The sequence below is a fragment of the Apus apus genome, chromosome 6 (assembly GCF_020740795.1).
Source record: "Apus apus isolate bApuApu2 chromosome 6, bApuApu2.pri.cur, whole genome shotgun sequence".
Lineage (NCBI taxonomy): Eukaryota > Metazoa > Chordata > Aves > Apodiformes > Apodidae > Apus > Apus apus.
Window position 1 is genome coordinate 19339534 of NC_067287.1, and position 19841 is coordinate 19359374.

The following is a 19841-nucleotide window of genomic DNA, read 5'->3' on the forward strand; positions in this document are numbered from 1 at the left end:
AAAAAAGATACGACTTCTGCCCACAGACACTGCTCTGCCTATGTCCTTAGACTCTTCTTAGAGTTAAAGCAAAATATTGATAAAAGTGTTTTAAGAGTATGCATTTTTTTAACAGCAAGTATAAATGCATATTCTATGAAGTACTCTTGAAAATTGTAAACCTATATTTTACTCGTTAATGCATTTTATCTTCCTGTACTTTTTCAAGTATCAGTAATCCAACTTTACAAATGAAAATACTTTCATTAAACAAAAAAATAGTTTTCATATGATTAATGCTGTTTAAAAGACAGCAACTGAATTATGGGAGGAACAGACACAGTTCTTTCATACTGATATTTTACTATGCTGAAGGTTAATGTTAGATATCAAAGCAGGTTAGGTTGCATTTATTGACTGTCTGTGAGCTGTGAATCAAAACCACAGGCCTTTTAAGTGGTAGTGCATCCTGGAAACAGGATGTATGATCAAGGCTCTGTGGGAAAAGAAGGATGCTGCTCCTGATCTTTTGCAAGGCAAGTGTCATAATATTCTTTCAGACTAAAACTAGGTTGAAATCTAAGACTCTGGTTCCCTGTGATTGTCTTTGGTGCCAGTGCTGGATGAGGTAGTCTCTGCTGCTTTTTTCCTGCCCTTTGCACCAAACTGTCCACAGTGCAACAGGCCCCCTTACGAAGGCCTGTAGAGCATCAGCTGAATGTAATACTCTTATCTTTCTTCCAAGTCCTTCTGCAGCTGGACTGGTTGCTTAAACTGATGCACTCTACAGCACAGTGGAGAGGTTTGAATGGCTGGAGGGAGGGAATGGCTGAAGGAAGGCAGATCTGGTTAAGGAGCAATGCCACCAAGTAAGAAATTATAGCCTTTTTTGATGTCTACTTTGCAAAAGTTTGTGGCATAGTGTCGTAATAATTTTAATGATGAAAACCAATGGTTAAGAGTTAAGGCATTTCAGTGCCTGAAATGAGTTCTTATTTTGTTTTCCATGCATGAAGCCAAGTAGCCTTCCCTACATTGTTCCTAAATCTAAATTACAAATCCAAAGGTAAACCTGCTCCTGTGCCACGTTGTGTCTTTATCTCTGGAGCTGGTTCACAACACAGCATCAGTGTGTATGAGCAGCACTGAGAACACAGAAGTAATTTAGTTGGTAAATTATAACACCAAGCATCCTAGTAACATAAGACCAGAACCAAGGCACTTGAATATAAATTCATGAATATACAGTCCTTTAATTATTGCTTTCGTCCATCCACAATTCAGAAACTAAGAAGATGTACGAGGTTTCCCATCAGTCTTTCTGTATAATTAATTCCTTTATTCCACATTTTACCAGCCTGTGATTCAAGTTGTTGACCTAGGTGTCTTTTCTGTGAAACAAATCTTAAAAAGTGCACCCTCTTAGAGTAATCAGTCTGCCTTTTCTTTATAGTTCAGTGCATTTGGTTAGGCTGCTTTTCATTCATTAACAGTTACGGTTATGAATGCTATAATAAAATACATTGTCCTCACTAGAAATACATGTATTTGTATTGCTAGAAATCCACAAACAGGCCAATTAATGATTGCGAAAAGTAATGTTACCAGACTTGGGGTTTCACTGTGTTTCTCAGACAGTCATAAAGCAAGCTTTAAAAAAGTTTTCTTGACAAGTTGGAAACAATACTTGAATCCGGCCTCCACTACTGTCTAGTGCAGTTATACCTTTCCTGACTGCTGCTATTGTGCAAGAAGGTTTTTCCTATATTAAATATGCTCCAAGTGCTTTCATTCAGATTACAGAGCTTAATAGAACAATACACAAAGATGTATTTGATTACTGTTGCTATACATGCAGTAGTTTAATAAAACAATGAAACAAAAGTAATTTTGTTCCCTGCACTGAGCCATGAACAAGCTCTTAGCAATCCTCCAACTATGACCCACTCATTTGTTAGCAATAGCTTCCCTCAGCTTCCTTCACCGGCTTTAAAATTGCTTGTTAGCCAGTAACTATGCTGCCAGGACATGAATTATACTGGGCAGAATTCAGAGAAAGAAATCTGTATTTCTGATAATTTCAGAATAACTTTCATAAAAAAAAAACAAACAACGATCTTGACAGGAATAGTCTCAAAAATACATATGGTCCAAACCCCTCAGTACCTGACACTGCTCAGCAAAAAGCATTTCAAGTATTTGAATTACAATTTGGGCCGAGATACCCTATGTATAATGATCTACGATTCAACAGATTTCCTTAGACAAGTTCCAATTTATTAAAGGCATGCTTTTGCCAAATACATCCATTTAGTTGTATTTGAGCATTGCATTCTATAAATCCTTCTCCAGTTTTCTTTCAATCCCTTACTTTAAATAAGATTGAACAATAAACAGTATCCGAGTTTTCTTAATTTTATGCATATTTGAGTTAATTATATTATGCCCATGGATAGCTTGGTAATTTTTTTTGTTTGTTTTATTTTGAAAATAAGTTAAATATCTGTGCTAATGATGTTGAATTATTTTTGTGTGCCTCTAAAAAAGCCAGAAGTGGCCTGAAGGCATCTATTTTTATGATGTGTTAAATCAGGCAAATGGTAAAAGTGAAAGTATCAGAGTAGGAACCAAGTGGATAATATGATTATTTATTCAAATAATCAGTTTATGTAACAGGTTATTTGCACTCTGCATTAAACAGTCCAGGTACACACTTCAAAATTTTCAAGGTGGAGAAATAGCAAACCTTGCAGCTTTTCTTATGGATTTTTACATTTTTTTTAGACCACTGTCATTACAATTGTTTTCCTTCTAAAGCCTTGGAAAAGCTGACTATTGGGATTTTCATTCCATTAAAACTGAAATACTGGCACACAAACATGCATTTGATTTGTATTGGAATAAGTGCAAGAATAACAAATGGAATCCGTAAAATGACCAACTATAATAATTTTCTTATGCTAATCTTTTATTCAGCAGGCTGAAATTTGGGAAATAATATCTTCCTCTGTGCCAAGCACAGCTATAGCCTCTCAGATGATAAAGCTTGGATTAAAAACTGCTCTAAATCACTAGCATTAATAAGACTCACTGTCTCACATTAGGCCAGTAAAGATATTTGTCCAGATCAAAAAGGTGGGGTTCCCATGTTAGGAGCAACAGGGGTAGTGGCACCACTTCAGCATCAGCTAGAGATTATTTTCTGCAGCTTTGAAAGTAAAAAGTGTAGCTGTTTTGTGCTGATGTTGTCAGAAAATTACCACAACTCAAACTAACACTGTCCTGAACAGGCAAGGAGCACAGAGGGAGTGTAGGCAGAAGGAGTCTAAAGAAATTAGTCATCTTAACTCCGTCTCCTAGTATTTGAGAAGCTGTCTGGCAAAATTCAGGTATTAGCTTTATGGAAGTGAAGATAAGATATTTTTAAGTAATTATGCTCTGATCAATTACCAAACTGAGTAACGCTGCATTTAAATTATCCTAAACACAAAAGGATGCATAAATATTAGATTGTTGTGAAAATGATCTAAAAAGAATAATTTTATTGAAATTTCTTCTGGCATTTGTGCACATAGGCTAATTTCAAAAGAAAAACCTCTCCCTTTATCTACTGAAATGCTTTGAAGTATTTTTTTACAGTTATAGATTATTATCTTTTCATTACTGATATTTAGTTTTCTTTTCCTGGCAACTTTCTTTTATTTCTTACTCTTTATAAATATTTGAATAAAAAACAGAACTCCAAAAAGAAAAAAAAAGAGCCCCAAAATGTCACTGCTGTAATCCAAATGGGTAAATGCAATGCGGCGCTAATTGAGGTATCTAAAGAGATACTGAGTCAAAACTATGTATGGAGCCAGGGAATCCATGAATGTTGGTTCCACAGAAGTAGGTATTTTCAAGAAAAGGAGTGGTTTCCCCAAAGAGGAAAACAGCTTCCAGCCTTTAGCACCTACTGAGAACCTGCCTCTTTTTAAAAATGTAATCTGCTGATTTAAACTATGATAATCTGTGTTTAGTCCTAACTGACTAATATGTAGGATTTGTTTTCTTTTTTTCAATTCCTGCCAACATTTATCATTCATCTGCTGTGTCATTTTCCTTAGACTATAGTTGATCTGTAACAATGACTATAATTTTTGCCTGGATTTGTACAGTCAGCCTCAGTGGCCTGTAGGCATTAGTGTTACGTAAAAAATCAAAATAAAATTAATTAAATTACTGCCAGGTATTTATTATTACAATTAATAAATCATGGAAGACAAAAATAGTCACTTGCTATGAGAATATGAAATCAATTATTTGAAAAAAGGTCTGTAACAGAAATAATACTTCCTTAATAAAATCTTACTTTAAAAGGATTTAGAATGTGGTAGAGATGTGTGGCTGGGTATGAATTTGTAGTTCGCATTGGCGGGAATATGTCCAAAGAACAGGAAATACAGAAAATACTACCGAGTTAATACTGGTGTGGTGCTCCAGAGGTGTTACATGCAATTTTTTTTAATGTCCCAATAAATGACTTGCAATAAGGTGTGAAAGCATATTACCTAGATCTTAAAAACCCCAACTTCAACGAAATAAAGTACTGTAAGAGTTTGGAAATCTGGACAGGGTATAATGCATGGGGTTCCATCTGACTGATGAAAGAGTAGGCAGATGGGAAAACACTCAGCCTAGGCTAGAGACTGGAAAGCAATCCCAGCCTTGTCTGAAAGAGCCAGAAGATGCATCTTGGGAGGATACCTTCGGACACTGCTCTCTCTCACCAGGACATCACTGTGGTCTTTCCCCCTGCCTATTTATCTGTTTGTGCCCACTACCCTTCCATACTAATCTCTTTTCTTCCCTTTCTACCTCACTACAACATTCACTTTTAAATTTAATTTGTTCCTGTTTCTTCTCTCCTCCTACTTAGGAGTGGAAATAGTGAATTAAGATTCTTACATCAAGGTCAATACATGCTGTACCTTCTAAACTGCAGTAAGCAGGAATATATGTAGTTAACCTGGATTCCTTAGATACAGACCTGCAAGTTGTAGTACACCTGAATATATAATGACTTATTTATTTATAAAAATTGTCCAAAACCTCTTGGAATTCTTTAACTACAGGCCTGCCTTTTATTTTCTTTAGCACCATATGTTGTCTCTGAGAAGGTGTGAAAAGAGATCAGGTGTGAATACCTGAAGTATTGGAAAACCTGAAAAAGGCCAAATGATAACCATATGCAATGTAATAGGAAGAGGAAGGGTCTCTTTCTTAGCCCATCAACCCAGTTGAAATACCGTATTTAAGTAGTATTTTGCAAATACCTTCCAATGTTAAAGATCCTTACATTCTAATGGAAAATAGCTACAATAATGTAACACAGATTTCTACTACACCTCATTAAAGCTGTTAGTTTCATTTTTCTTCTGATATTTTAGTGATCTATGTAATAGCTACATAGAGATATAGCTACATCAAATAGCCGTATTATGAAGTGAAAAAATATGTCTGGCTGAGAGCAAAAGACAATCTTACCTTTGTTTTTCTGAGAAATGCCAAATCTCAGAATTTAGCCACTGGATCTTTTGCTATCATGAAAACAAAAAGGAAGCATTTCCAGCAGAAAATAGAATTGGTAAAAAAAAGTTTCTTCTTGGGAGCTGAAGCTTCTGCAAGACTGAGCTTTCTTCAGGACTCTCTCATTCTTTGTTCCTGTGTCCAAAGCTCCTCAAAATTAATTGCTGTAGACAAGGATAAGTCTACATATTCACACAGACACATTTTTCCAGCCTGAAGAGCAAAGAGATGCAGGAAAAGCAGGATGGAACATAGGTTAGTCCATAAAACCTAACACAGACCGAACGTACAATTTAGAATATTCTTTAAATGATACGAGTTTCAAAAATTTCACTTATTCTTTCACCTTCATGTTTTAATTAAAAGGGAAAATTGGTCTTCTGAAATTATTGCATGACTGGTGCAGTTTTAAGTAGAGACAGGGTAACTGTGCCCAGGCTAACAGGGATGTTCTCATCTGTCACTTAGGGAACTGCACAGTGTATCATTACTTCCCACTGGATTTACTGTCTTTAACCAGGAATAGAAGTTAGTTCCGTCTATATTTACATGAAAATACAGATACTGTTTCACATTATATATCTCAAAGAATGTTGGTATAAGTATTTTTATTTGTGTGACAAAATTTTTCTTCCATCTCAAGCAATGTACAGCAAAAATTGGTGATTTCTTCTCCAGGTTCTTCATCATTACAAGACTGCATCATTACAAGACTGCATCATTACAAGAGCTGACCAAAGGTTTTCTATAGCTTCCTCAGTCTTTAAAGCTTTAATAATCTGATTATCTAGTTCATTAAATTGAAATAGTCGACTTACAGCTTGCAAACTTTAGTCGTCAGCCATTGAGGTTGAAATGTCTTTGAGACATTTACTCTCATTTGAACTAGATAAATTTCTGACTGGTTTCACACTTTATAAATGTTGTTGTTTGGTTTTATTCCTAGAGAAGAAAAGAAAAAGACAACATTTCTCTCTTTTAGGTATCTGCTCCTGCCAAAGCAGCACTTTATACTTTTCTCCAAATGTAGTGAGAACGAGCAGCCACTGTAGAAACTCTGCAGATAAAATAAATAAAATTGAAAACACAGAGCATGGGAAAACAGAAAGCAAAAGCTTTCTACTAGACCACTGCTTTTCCAGTTTATAAAGATAGAAGATCTCAAAGTACTTCTACAGAAAATGCATTTCAAAAACTAACCTAATGTTTCCCTAGTCCTAGTTGCTATTAATCTAGAATTACATTTTCCTAAAGATGCACTAAGTAGGACCACAATTAGAACTTCTGTTTGTTAAATAATGTAACAGAAAGTCATTCTAGTGATTGCTAACAGCAAACTCTTGTAGTATTCTGGTCATTTGGAGCAAGGCACTGATTCAGCACATCTTGCTGTGGTGAGTCACTTGAGGAGAGGCTCCACTGAAGACATCTGAAAGTTTTGCCTCCAGTGCTACCTTCAGGGTATCATGACTTTCATACTGCCACCAATTATACTTATCCACCAATGCATATTTTCCACTGAATGCAGCTTTCCCTGGAGGGACACAGGGGATTCCCCCATCCCTTTGCCCATTGGGTGCATCTGGATTCTGGCTCTGAAGTAGTATTGTGGCTGAAATCTGATCTCATGGTCAGATACAGTGTGAATAAGCACCATGTGTGAATGCTGTTGCTTGCAGGCTTAAAAACTATGAAAAGTATATTACAGCTTCCTAATAAAAGAGTAATCACTAATACTAAGCATTCATATAGAGTTTATTTTCAAAAGAGGTATTGTAACTTCTAATAAGTTTTTAAAATGCCAGTTTGCAAAATGTTGAGGAATTAATCTTTAATGTGTGTTGAGGAATTCATCTTTAATTGAAAATTGTTAACAACACTAGCAGTGCAGGCCATTTAAATAAAACTGTATGTCCTGGTTTGTGTTACACTGTATTTTGAATTAGAGCACAAGGCAGTCATAGAGAACCTTTTTTCATCTGTAACCCCATTGCCTAGTGTCCATCTTCTTATTTATTACATCCTACCTGTGCTTGTACTGGCTGTATCATGTTGACAAAAAACATGTTTTGGGGAAGTAGATTATCCTGATTCAGCTTGTAAGAGTGAATCATAGGTAAAATTCAGGCTTATTCAGCAGTAATTCCTGATGTACAGACTACATATATTCTTGCTGTGGGACTTTCTCCTGAACTCTTCTGCCTATGTGGTTTCAGCATTTATTTTAAGAGTGGTTGGAATATTCCTCAAATTCTGAGGCATAATGTTTCAAATTATATCCTTGTGCACTTGAGCTCCCTTTCAATGCAAGGATAAGCTGGAAAAGATAGTTGCATATTATCATCACATTGTCTTGTAGCAAAATGTATTCCATCTGAAATGTGATTTAGAAAAGAAATTGAATTATTCAAAATTAGATACTCTTATAAAGATCATTGTAAGACAATATGCCAGTGATGGCTTTAACTAAGTGATATCTCATGTTAGAGACAAATGCCAGACAATGAACAGAAATTGTGGAAAACCACATGGACTTCTGAAGTGTTAAGTGATTATAAAAATGTTAGCCCAGTTTTAGATTGACAAGAAACGGAGTTACCCACAAAATTGTCCAGATTCAGAGTTTATCAGTTGTATGCTCCCCATTATCGACATTCAACACTAATTCCTAGTATTTTTTTGTACTCAAATTAAAATTTAAATATGCTTACAAGTGAAACATTGGAATGTACACCATGACTGTGGAAATGTTAAAGAAGTCACAATAAAATATCAGTCAGCAATATATATAAATACATAACAGTATCAATTTTGCTTTGTAAAAGAAATAGAAAGTGGTTTGTAATGTAACATTTTTCTAGGGAAACTTATAAAAATGTATTCACAATAAATAATACTGCTTATGAGCCTAAAAAGAAATAACAAACTAAACTCAGAAAATTAATTTAATTATTAAGAATCAGGGAGCTGCAACACTTACTTTCCTAGTCTTACTAAGCCCCAGTAACTAATCAATACAAAATATAAAGGAATAAACTTTGTATAGCACAAGATTAATAGATTGAATTTAGACTTTGACAGTTGTCTAGGAAACCAAAAGGGAAAAACTGGAAATTCTGGGTGAGAGGCTTACACACACAGTTCTTGACTGTGATTGTTACTACAAAGAGGAAAATGCACAGAAAGCCAGCATAAAAATAGAGTGCTTTATACCTTCGGTTTAACACAGCCTATGAAAAATGTTCATGTATGACTTCAAGGTGTTGATTCATGCACCATGGACGTGCCCAACAAAACTTAACCAAGCCCTAAGTTTGGAATGTTTTCAAAATAGATTATGGAAGTATAATTTTGGTCGAGTCATTGCTCATATGTAAGAAATCCAAAGGTGTAAAGTCTATGAGATGCAAGTTCTTCCACATCTTTGAAAGGTGTCTCTTGTTGTAATGTTTAAATTAAGTGTATTAAACAAATACTGTACTAATTAGAGGCCTATATCTTTAGGTAATAAACACTACAGAATCATGGCCAGTTTTATATTAGCTACTAGAATTCTTGCTATTATAACACAAATTAAAACAATTTGGTATGTGGGAAATGTAAGGCGAGTAACTTAAACTGCTGTTAGTAAAAACCTTTCAGGCAGACTCCTTTTCATACTCAGTTATAGCTTCACTTGATAGGAAAGAAATCCTTCCTAACACAGATTGAATTGTTTTAGCATTGCTTTTGTTTAAAACTTCTCTCTCAGGTTAGACTTTTTCATGTGAACACTTTGGCCTTAAACATTACTGACAGGCTTTCTTCAGACATTTAATCTGAATGGAAGTAAATGTTAGGATTGCCTTTGACTTAGGCCCTCCTGAGATTAACTGCTTATTTCTGTCACCAAGTTAATTCTACTCAGAACTAAGATAACATCATAAATAGATAGCCTTTCTTACTGTAAATCCTCTAACTTTTGCTTTCATCTGTTATACACAACTTCTAGAGATGATTGGGCTTTAAGTGCAAATAAGGAGTAACAGAATTTTAAAAATAAGATTCAAAGCTGTTTGTGATGAGTGGAATTTGCTTTGCTCCTTGATAGGGTATAAGAATGCAAGTTAGGCCTATACCTTCACCCATCACCTAAAGCACTTGCTTGCATTCTCTCTCACTCTCACTATGTGATATAAAAGTTATGACCGAAAAATTTTATTTTTGGACAGTTATACTGGGGATGGTCAAGGGGATCACAGAGCCCATAGTACTGATACTCTTCCCAGCCATTTTCTATGCTGGCATCTGTGATATCCTTTCAGAGTTAATAGTGACCCTCATGCTTTCATTCAGGAAATCCTTCAGAAATATGCAGGTGTGCCTGATGCAGGGCAGGTGTAGGGAGTCAGCTGTCTGTGCTGTTCAGCTGATCTACACATATGTAGTAACTTCAATGCATATGAAAGACATTGGCTTTGCTGAGCAGGTAGCTCAACATCACAGCATGGATGCAATTGATGTATCTGGGATGTGCCAGACTCACTGCAAATGGACTACACAGTCAATATATAAATATTCAAAATGTGATCATTTGATAAGGATATATGACATCCAGCAAGTTGACAGGTCAAGTAAGGAATCCAGATACGTAGCAGGAAAAACAATTCCAGGTTGAAAAAGGGGCCTGTGCAGATGGTAGATCTATGATTACACTTTCCTAAGTAAAACTACTCAGTAAGAACAGATCAATAACAATAAGAGTGAATGACTAGACAAGTAAATGATCTGAGAATAAAAAACCTTTTCCTCAAGGTTTTTACATGTGAAAGAGCCTCGTAAAAGCTTTAGATCTTTAATTAAATATTAACGTTTTTTATTTTCCATTTTTTACTGTAAAACACATTCCATGATCTGTTTTAGTTGGTAGAGTAAATGAATAGTCTTTTATAGGTAGACCTTACCAAGGCTAGTGGCCACTTTTAAAGTTTAGGAACAATTTGAAATTACAGTTTTGGGGTGGGTTGATTGGTGCTTTTGGTTTGGGGAATTTTTTTGTAACAAAAAGAAATAATTTTGGGATGGATAATGAACAAGCCAGAGACTGCATACTTTTGTGGCCTAGGATTTAACTTGCTTACTCCTGTTTAGGATTACAGTGGTAGTATGCATGTTATGGTTACTTAAGAGCATATGGTGGTCCTACCCTATATTTTGAAGGAGTATAGTCCCTGCCTGAGCTGCTCTTATCCCTAGTCCTTCTGCTTTACTTCATTGTAAGACACGAAAATCAAGTGGTAACACCATCACAATAATATACTAGGGGTTCCAGTTGTCCATAAAGAGAATTTTGATGAAAGCAGATGAACTGGTTGTAAGATACTAGCTCCAATATCAAGGTCCTATGGGAGGGCAGTCAATGCCAAACTTAAAGAGAGATGCCATTGGCAGTGTGCTTCAGGACTTTACTCAGGAGGGGTAGATGAAATGAGTAACAGCAGGTTTCCAATGAAGCGAATGCAGTCTCCTATAGATGGATTTTATGGTGGTTGATACTTGTTTTGATGTACTCATGAAGCCACAGCTCAGTGGGTACATTGGTTCTATAAGCAGTCTGAACTAGTGAGCATCAATTTTATTATGATATTTTAAACAATTTATTTATTCAAGTGACGATGAAAAACAGTATTTTCTGCAAATGGCAACAGTGTATATTAATGATTAACAATGATAAGGTAAAAAATATAGAAAAGTTACACTGAGTAGCAAATAAGATAATTTAGACTTTTGAAAGTTAAGTTTCTAACTTCTAACTAGAAGTTTCTGATAAAGAATAGAGTTAATGTATCTTCCTGAAACTTACTTTTAATAGTCATTTTTAGAGTTCAACAAATAGTCATCTTGACAAATGAAGAACCAACTATCAGAAACTTGCATTTATTTTCCCTTAGGTTTAACTCAAGCAGAGTTCAAGCAATTTTTTCATTTGTCATCTTATGGCTAGAAGAGCATATGGGTAAAAAAGGCCAGGATTTGCACTTTAAATAACAAGGAACCTTCTTGCTTGTACAAAGAACTCTCTTAGTATCTGCTGTTCTCTGATCCACCAAAAGTTGTGGGTATGCAACAGTGTAATTAATACATAGCATACACAAAACAAATTATATAGGGCTGGATACCATCAGTCAGAAAGTTCTATCTTGCATCTCACCATCCTTTTTGCTTCTATAAGGGCCCTTCTTCCAAGGGCAAATAAATTAACCTCCATGCCTAATCTTCATAAGGTACAAGTTTACTCCTCTAATGCTGTCTGATGAAGAAACAGAAAATATAAAATATGTCATCAGCATATTGATTAAAACCCCCATCCTTTCTATACTGTCTCCCTTCCCTGGATTCCTCCCCACTCCAGGTTACCTGACAATAAAGGGAAAAGATCTAATTACCAGTCTGACAGAATCTGAGGGGGCATAGGGGAATTATTTAATGTTCTCCAATGAAAACATGGAAGTCTTTGCCTCTTCTATCATTTAGTGTTATCCAAATGGAACTTTACAGTACTGAGCTTAATTGGCACCACTAAGAAAACCAGTATGGGCTCTCAACTTCTGCTCATTAGAGGGAAAAATCCTAAGTTAACAACACAAGCGTAATTTCTATAAATATCAAGACCTAATAAACAAATCTGTTTAAAAGGTGGTATGAAGCTCCAGATTACTGCAGCAGCTCACATTCTAGCCTTTAACAATCTTACCTCCCAAAATGAAGATGTGCAAGAGAGCAAAAATTAAATATTAATGTTAAAGAGTCTTCTTCTGAAACTGTATTGTTGACAAATCAATTGTGAAAACACAAACATTGTATGTTTTAAAAACATACATCATCATAATCATCATCACTTATTTGTTTTGAAGTGACACAAGGACACCACAGACACATTGATTTAGCAGCATAAAATCACAAATTACAAACTTCATTCTTTCATATCACTTTTTCAGGTACAGGCCTCACTTGCTACTCTGAGTACCACCTGAGACCCAGTCCTGCTTTCTTTTTCTTACATGGATTAAGCTGGTGATTTTTATACAGTGGGCTCCTTATTCTATTGTATGTTTTCTGCATATTTTTTTTGTTTCTACTGTCTTCTCTTGGAAATAATTTCCAAATTAATACTGTGTTAATATGTGTAGTTTTAATGTGAACATGTGTCTCTAGAATCATTACTGAAAAAGAATCCACATAGCAAATTGATCTTCAAGATATATTTTCCTTTTACCATTAATAACTGATGGCTTTAATTATTATTGGTAATAATGAATGAGACAATGGATAAATGGACAATAGCATGAAGAAATGCAGTAATTCTTGTGCTGGCTTCTTCAAACAGTCCTATTAAGAAGCATATATTGAAGTAGACAGTAAGGTTACAGACAAAATGTGAACTGTATCATCAGTGTGGACTCTGGTTAATTAACAGCTCGTAAGCCCATTCTCTCATACACACAGACAGACAACCACGCAAAAAATGGCACAGAAGGAAAATTATTGCTTACATATCTTTTACAAAATGTAGCTAATAAGGGAGTTTCTTCAGATACCATATATATATATACATATATATATACATACATATATATATATTGAAAATAGCAGTAACAAACCACATAGATTTTATTCCTAGATCATCAGAATCTGAGATGTTCAGAATCTTATGAGACCGAAATCTTATGAGACCTTCCTGAGACTAAATACCAGATTTTTCTTCTTAGAAAACAAGGTCACTTCTATAAAATGCTAGGTATTAATATAGTATATGTTGATTATAAAATTATTTGATATTGCAACTAAGACTACTGCATCACAACATCACATTAAGAAACCAGATATCAGCTTTAACGAGGTTAAAATGAAAAAAAAATAACACCATCATCACAACCAGTCAGTACAAAATGGCTTTGAACTCCCATTCCATCTTTGGGTCTACCTTAACAGAAAACCAGAGGGTACAATCTGATTCTGAAATGAAGAACGGATCATATTACCAAGATTTATTATGGGTACAATGAAATGTTTTCTTAGCTTACCTGATTGAAAGAGAATGACAAATCACTGCAAAGCCCAGCATCCAAAAATAATATGATAATATATGTCTCCTCCTGAAATAGTCCTGATTCCCATCCACAAAGCTTTACTAATTGATTAGAATTTCTGTATTCTCAGTAGAAAAGAAAACACAGAGACCTTTCCAGAATCCTCTCTGATTCTGCCTCCGCTTCCTGTTCTCAGTCTCACTCTATGGTACCCAACATATATCAGAAAACAGCTTATTAGGAGAAGGGGAGGGAGAAGGGTGGGGGAGTGGAGGGGGAGAAGTGAAAAAAAATGCAGCACCTAACGTGGCAGCTCCACCTACTGGTAAAGATAATAAATGCGTACAAAGCATCACGCCTACAAAGCTTAAGAGGCATCTTTATCCGTTTATTCTGACCTGAACTTCAAACAGCTCCAGTGTAGTAAGTTCCTGAAGACAAGAAGCAGAGCAGACCAGCAAAACCACAATGATTATTGAAGAACCCTTTTAAATTGTGTTACTTAAAATAATTACAATTTAAAATAGTTTTCTTTATACATTCAGCAGAGCATTTAGTTTTAAAATACAGGGGAAGAGACATATGTATAAATAAGAGAGTGGAGGCACTGGCTGCACCCCTGACTGGTATATGCTGAACTTGCTGAGGATCTTGATACTGTCTTTTTAATTAAATACTCCCACACATTTTTGGCATTGTGTGAATTCCTTTTATTTGAGTAAAATGTACTATGCTTGTGTAAAAAACAGCTCAAAGTCTTTTCCTTACACAGGAATCCTGGGCATGTGCAGATTTACATCTGCTTACCTAAGATTCCTCTGGCTATCCTGGGAAGAACTATTAGAGTAGTGGCTCCAACATCACCTTGTCCACAGGGAACAGTACTGAGTACCTCATGTGGTTCAGGCAATAAATAGTTTTGTCCTGCATGTCAGTTTGAGGAGCATGGTGTCTGTGGGAAGCCAGGTATATAAATGCTGAGCAATGTCAGCAAGTACGTACAGTATTTTGACTCATAGCCTTGGATTAGAGACCACTACAATTCCCAAATAATTTAAAAACCAGCTACCAGCTTTGTTCAGTCATGCGGGATTTAATGAACAAACATTATTCCACAAAATAAGAAAAACAGAGTATAAAAGACAATATTTTGCTATCTGGTAGCACTTTAGGTACCTCTTCAGTATGGCTAGATATAGCCCAGTTCTCTATTCCACTGGTCACATACTTGGTTTTGGAGGTGAGGACTCCAGGGCAGCCAGCACGTATCCACTAACAAATCACAGCTACACAAAGCAGAAGCAGGGATGGATACTGCCTACAACTGATGGCCCTTATCTCTAATATCATACAGAAATCCCTATTTTAATTAGCATACTTAAACCACAGCCTGTAAGCATTTGTGTCAAATTGTGAGTAGTTTATTTTATGGTAATTTCAGTTAAGCTTGCTACCTCCTTGTTAAGATATAAATACCAAACTCCTGAACTTGGCTAATAACAGCAAACATAGATAGGTGTATGTATTCTGTAGGTACAAAATATTCTCTGTATATTAAGTGAAAGATATTCCCCCAGCTTGCAAATGCAGTTGTGTCACTTTCCTTGTTTGTTTTTGTTAAAAACTCGGGCACACTGGGTCACTCCTGATCCCACTGTTCAGGCAAATCCCCTCTTTCATTTCAAAAAGACTTGGAGAGTATGAACATATACCACAGTTTTATAAGAAAAAAAAGGATTTATTCTCATTTTAGTTTTAATATTTACATTTTCAAACTTTCAGAAGTGAAGGATGAATGTATTTTTAATAAAAATGTTCATTGTCTCTAAAGCATTGGTTTTGCTTTCAGAGGATTATGTCAATTGATCAAACCCCTGAATGAACAGAAGCTTGTGTCTTGATTTTAAACTGCTTAGGAACATTGCTTTGCAACCATACTGTGTTTTGAAAATCAAACCAGTTCTTGGATAGGACTTTCATTTGCTTACATGTTTCATTTCTTTTATTTATTATTTTTAATCTTAACATTTTTTCTTAGTGGCCTTTGGAAGTTTTCTTTAGAAAGTCTTTTTGGCATACACCAAGTAACTATCACCTACTATAGCCATAGAGTGGCTTATTCATGTTGAATCTCTTTTTTCCTGGACAAATAAAGAAATTCTTACCTAATTAACAAACTATTTCAACCTCAAGTGGTCATTTAAAAGACAACAACAGACTGCTCTGGCAAAAGCCACAATGCTGGCCTAACACTTTTTTCCATTTAAATGAATAGTACAACTTTTAATGAATCATCACTGAAGGTTCATCTCAGAAATTACATTTTTAAATATAACTTGAAAAGCCCTGACATTTTTAAATAATCTGTTTGTCTGGAAATTCTGCCTCAGGTACAGTTATGCTCTTAGTAATGACTGAATAAATGCAAAGCTATTCAGTCACTTTTAACGAAACAGCTGAAACAGAAATGTTGAAGTATCTTAGTTGTAAAGAGAAAAATATTTTTTTATGTATTAAAGACAAATGAATATAGCCTCTGTATGAGGTCTCATAAAAGGGCAAGCCATGTACACAGCTGACATGTATCTTCTCAGCAATGCAGTCATCATGTTGTCTTAATATCAAATATTGTTTGGTTAACAGCTTTATTTTTGGACAATAATTCTCTTTAGTAATTCTCAGGCACTTTTATGAACACTGTACCTTACACTATTCATCATTTGTCAAATTAACACATACTTAAGGGCATCAAAATATAAGACATTATTTCTGACCTATTTATTTGGCTACATACCTGCATTACCCCTGAAAACTGGCCTAAATTGCAGTATTTAGATAATGATGGGTCTGACTTTAATCCAAATTCAAGACTGGCTGATGTAAGTGTATAAACATAATTTTCCACCTTTAGTTTCTTTCTTTTTTTTTTCCCTTTTTTTTTCTAGAGTGCAGAGTAAAAAAAAGCTTTAAATAAATGTAGTGCTATAGTTACTAATGCATATTTGCAAGCTATGGACCTGATGTAGTGGTTTTCCCACTAATAACCTTTAGTTTTACTTGAGAATCTGTTAGTATTTTACTCACACAGAATGGTAAGCAAAATTTAGTGAAGGCAATACACTTATCTGCAGTGGAAGAACTAGGTCTAACATTTAAGGAAGATCAATGGTAGGCTTCCAAAGGAATTTCTACAGTTTCTTTTTATTAAAAACTTTCAGTTTGCACATGTGGAATTTCATAACTGGGAAAGAAAATACAAAATGTGGCGAGCAGTAAAATGCTATAGAACAGATATGCAGAACTTTCTGGGGTGAAGAGGAGTCTGAGGATATGCCTCAAATCCATGTCCTTGCTGTATCATCAGTAATAACATAATATTCTGTTTGTATAGGATCACTTAAAAGTGTAAGAACATCACAGTAACCTAAGCCTTTGACTGCTAAAACATTTTAACTGGTCATAGAGTACACTACCTGAAAAATTACCTGCTTTAAAGTATTCTTAATAGTATCATAGTAAAGATATATGATCAGCAATCTGTATTTTAGTATTTGTAGCTTTCAATAATAACACACAATTATCGTACCAATAATGTTACTAAATAAAAGTGAGATCTCTCCTATGTTTGTAGAAAAACATTACGAAGATCATACTCAAATGCCCTCAGTAAAAGTAGTCCAAATAATTCCATTGTTCTAGTAAAAATAAAGTAAAAGTAAGTCTTAAAGCATAAACTATACCAACCATCTTCCATATGAACCTACGTGCTTCCAAAATATTGACCTCTAGTTTCAACTTTGCTGTCATTCATAGAAACTACAATCACAATTATAAAATCATTGTGAGCTGAACAAAATGTACACAATAGTCACAGTTTAGACATCTTAAAATATTCACGTTATATATACAGTGTATATATATACACACACTTTGTGTATATATCTAGAAAGAGTAGGGATCTTCTGTAGCTGCATTTTGAATAAATAAGATCATCAGGTGAGACTGATAGCTGTTTAGTCTAGTGGTCTATCAGTGGCCAGTACCACAGGCTTCTAAGTTCAAGACAATTAGCAGCAGACAGTAATAAAATAACTGGTCAATAAGATTTTATCTTATGCCAGTGATCCTTATGCTAGAGGTGGGTCTAGTGGGCACAGTACTTGTCTGCAAGAGCCTCAAAGTCAACAGTACTTGCCATTATTAATTACTTAGTGAGAGTTGGTGAAAAGTTCCACAGGTTAACTGGAAAGACAAAGCTTTCCCACCACGTGTATGCAAGATACTTCTCTTGCCTAGCACGTAGCAGGCACTGCATCCACTTCCACTACAGAAGTAATTTAGGAATTTCTGAGCACTGTGAGCAATATTATTTCTAATCTTGTTAAACTTGCATGGTAAGACATTTTTTATGTCTATTCTGGCAAAAGACAGGAGAGTCATAGAAGGCAACTAATGCATAAGGAATTTTTTTTTTTTGTATGCCATACAGTATAGTTTAAGAACCTACAGATAAACAGACCGACAGTATAGAAGGATTCTGAAAAACACTAGGTGTTTATGTGAATTATACGAGTTTGAACAGGGAGGAGGCACTGACTCAGATAATAAGGATTCAGTATCTAAGGCTTGCATGTTTCTTGTGTAACTTCCAGAACATGATGTATGTTTGTGATGCAGTTCATCTATGGACTGAGGATAATAATTCCTGACTTCAGAAGGGGCTATCGGATAAAATAATTTTCTTAGCCAACCATGCTGTAGAGAACAGGATTGAAGAAATATTTAATATTCCTTGTAATGTCCAAAGAGGCCAGCCAGGCACAGGAAGCTATTATTTTAGGCCCTATGTATTCACAGAACACAGACTATGTTCAAAAGAATCTACTATATATATATAAGACAAATAAACAGAGATGAAATGCAAGCACACAATTTCCAAGTGAAGAAATACAGTTTCAGACAGATAGATTTTAAGAGGTGGACAAATGAATTAAATGATAACTCAGCAACAAGTGCAGTAGTGGTCTCAGAGCTAGTAACAAAATCTAATAATGTTCTCCCAGGACACCTATAAACAGAGAGATTGCATTCATATGTTTTCATTCCATTTATTGCTACTGAGTCATGTGGTTTAATTGGTCAGATGAAAGGTAATCATCACTTGGAGAGAGGGGAGGTTTTGTTAAGCAAACCTCAAGTTATGATTTATTTATTTGCTAGTATTTTAAAGCTGGAATGCCTGGAAGAATTGCTCTATTTAATAGCATATGCTTGCCAAGTTGATTTTGCATTAGAAAGTTTCTCTGCATCTCACAGTATCCTTAGCAGTTATACTGCACTGAAAATAGTACCTTTATAATTAAACTGTGAAAATATACTACACTGAGAGAGATGATACAAAATTTCAAACAAGTGACTCTAATAGGTTAAATAAAAATAACTTTACCTTGCTCTGCATTTGGCAAAAATTGACAATGATTCTGAACAAGTAAATGGTTGGGTGCACTGAATTGTGAAGTGAGCACAAGTTAATGCCTTAATGTTTCTGCCTGTAGGCATACTAATGTCTCAGAAAGCAAAGATGGAAGTGATATGTACTTTCCAAGACCCTAGTACACATTCCTTTTCAAATCTGTCTTCACCGTTGGTCATTAAAAGTTACCTGTTAGCCCCAGGCAGCCAAGAAATTACTGGCTTTACACTTACAAAACATGAATGTAAAATAGTCCCTCCTTCAAAAATAATTATCAAGACCAACAGTTTTCCTTACATAGAAAAATATTCAGAAATCTTTTACATTTCAAAGCTATTTTTCCTTCTTAGGTGGAGGTAAAAAACTGGCAGCCTCCCCTAATACACCTCAGATGCAAAGATTTTAGATATCGTAGAAATGTAGCAAAATTAAAAGACTCTTGTCCAATAGTCACCAGAGTAATTAATGTTAAAGTAATTCTGGAACAGGGGAAAAAGTATGCTTCATATTTAGAATAATCTTGAAGTCCAATGAGAACTAAATAACAAAGGCTGGTAGCTTTTGATTGAGATTAATTTATATCTTTTAATAAGATGACACAGCAAAGAACCAAGAACCTGTTCACTCTGTAAACCTGTCGTCTGCCTTAGCAATTTACAGATTCAGGTCTAGAGTTTTAGAACTAAGAGATTTATGGATAAAAATTACAAAAAAGAAAAATAAAGATTCTAAATATGTGAAATAGCTATTTC

General features: G+C 35.0%; 1 protein-coding gene across 1 annotated transcript in view; it reads right to left on the reverse strand.

Moving 5' to 3' along the window:
- LOC127386333 (sodium channel protein type 2 subunit alpha-like) overlaps positions 1–13854 on the reverse strand; it is a 75098-nt gene extending 61244 nt beyond the window's left edge. The window contains exons 1-3 of the mRNA XM_051623208.1: positions 13611–13854; positions 6366–6489; positions 5506–5760 (exon numbers count right to left, since the gene is read on the reverse strand). The gene's annotated coding sequence lies outside the window, so the exon portion shown is untranslated. The remainder of the gene's footprint in view (positions 1–5505; positions 5761–6365; positions 6490–13610) is intronic.
- Between the last annotated feature and the right edge of the window lie 5987 nt (positions 13855–19841).